This window comes from Nanorana parkeri, unplaced genomic scaffold (assembly GCF_000935625.1).
Source record: "Nanorana parkeri isolate BGI_ZX_2015 unplaced genomic scaffold, ASM93562v1 scaffold2934, whole genome shotgun sequence".
In the NCBI taxonomy this organism is placed as follows: domain Eukaryota; kingdom Metazoa; phylum Chordata; class Amphibia; order Anura; family Dicroglossidae; genus Nanorana; species Nanorana parkeri.
Genome location: NW_017309202.1, coordinates 83,729 through 86,105, shown reverse-complemented (window position 1 = coordinate 86,105; position 2,377 = coordinate 83,729).

The following is a 2,377-nucleotide window of genomic DNA, read 5'->3' as shown; positions in this document are numbered from 1 at the left end:
GTTGCCGTCTCCAGACGGCAGTTTTTTTCTGCTCGCGCGCGCCCCCTAGCGGGCACGCACGGGCAGAAAAGACCCGATCAATGCACACACCCGTTACCGGGTGTTTCACATATAGGCGATCAGCGGGTCCATAGCCCGCCGATCGCCTATATGTGCTCGTTCGTATTTTTTTTACCCGCACTGATACCGATACTGATACGGATACTAGTATGATACCCGCACTGATACCGATACTGATACCAATACTAGTATGATACCAGCACTGATACTGATACTAGTATGATACCGGCACTGATACCGATACTGATACCAGTATGATACCGGCACAGATACCGATACTGATACCAATACTAGTATGATACCAGCACTGATACTGATACTAGTATGATACCGGCACTGATACCGATACGGATACCAATACTAGTATGATACCGGCACTGATACCGATATGGATACCAATACTAGTATGATACCGGCACTGATACCGATACTGATACCGATACTAGTATGATACCGGCACAGATACCGATACCAATACTAGTATGATACCGGCACTGATACTGATACTAGTATGATACCGGCACTGATACTGATACTAGTATGATACCGGCACTGATACCGATACTGATACCGATACTAGTATGATACTGGCACTGATACCGATACTGATACTAGTATGATACTGGCACTGATACCGCTACTGATACCGATACTAGTATGATACCAGCACTGATACCGATACTAATATGATACCGGCACAGATACCAATACTAGTATGATACCAGCACTGATACTGATACTAGTATGATACCAGCACTGATACCAATACTAGTATGATACCAGCACTGATACTGATACTAGTATGATACCGGCACTGATACCGATACTGATACCAGTATGATACCGGCACAGATACCGATACTGATACCAATACTAGTATGATACCAGCACTGATACTGATACTAGTATGATACCGGCACTGATACCGATACGGATACCAATACTAGTATGATACCGGCACTGATACCGATATGGATACCAATACTAGTATGATACCGGCACTGATACCGATACTGATACCGATACTAGTATGATACCCGCACTGATACCGATACTGATACGGATACTAGTATGATACCCGCACTGATACCGATACTGATACGGATACTAGTATGATACCGGCACAGATACCGATACTGATACGGATACTAGTATGATACCCGCACTGATACCGATACTGATATCGATACTAGTATGATACCCGCACTGATACCGATACTGATACCGATACTAGTATGATACCCGCACTGATACCGATACTAGTATTATACCCGCACTGATACCGATACTGATACCGATACTAGTATGATGCCGGCACAGATACTGATACTGATACCAATACTAGTATGATACCGGCCCTGATACCGATACTGATACCGATACTAGTATCATACCAGCACTGATACCGATACGGATACCAATACTAGTATGATACCGGCACAGATACCGATACTGATACCGATACTGATACTGATACTAGTATGATACCAGCACTGATACCAATACTAGTATGATACCGGCACTGATACCGATACTAGTATGATACCAGCACTGATACCGATACGGATACCAATACTAGTATGATACTGGCACAGATACCGATACTGATACCGATACTGATACCGATACTAGTATGATACCCGCACTGATACCGATACTAGTATGATACCCGCACTGATACCGATACTAGTATCGGTATCAGTGCATCCCTACTTTTTATGAAGGGAACTCCCTCCCAGCAGGAATTAGGATCTGTGAATAAGGATTAGCTCTGGCAGTTCGGTTTGCGCATTGCTGAGCGGTTGGGTCAGACTATATACGGCAGCCATTGATGGCGGGGCCCTTATGATGGGGCCCTTATTAGGAGTATTTTGCAGATGGAGGTTTAGGACTTGCTGCGCTCCTTCTTAGCTGGACGGTGTTCTGTCAAATCTGCCTTGAGGTGGATGGAGCTCTGGCCCTGATATCCTGTTTTGCGGTGACTCCTTTCCCTTGTAGTGTCCTATGGAGGCAGTAAGCTGTGTGTGTCTCCACAAACAGACAGACACAGCAAGGGAAGACACTCCCCTTTCCCTAGCTCCTCCCTTCTCCGTCCTTCCAGCTCATAGATTGCTGCTGCTGTGTGATCTGTCCCTTGTGACCTTGTACTGGACAGGAGGTTCTGGGAAGCCGAGCTAAGAGAGATGGAGCTGTTTTGATTCGCTGGTTACATATGCTCCTGGAAGTGGCGGGGGTGGGGGGATATATTACAAGGACATCTGGAAGTGGGGGAAGTGTAGTGAATTCGGCAACAGGGTCATGTGTGGCCAAATCTCAT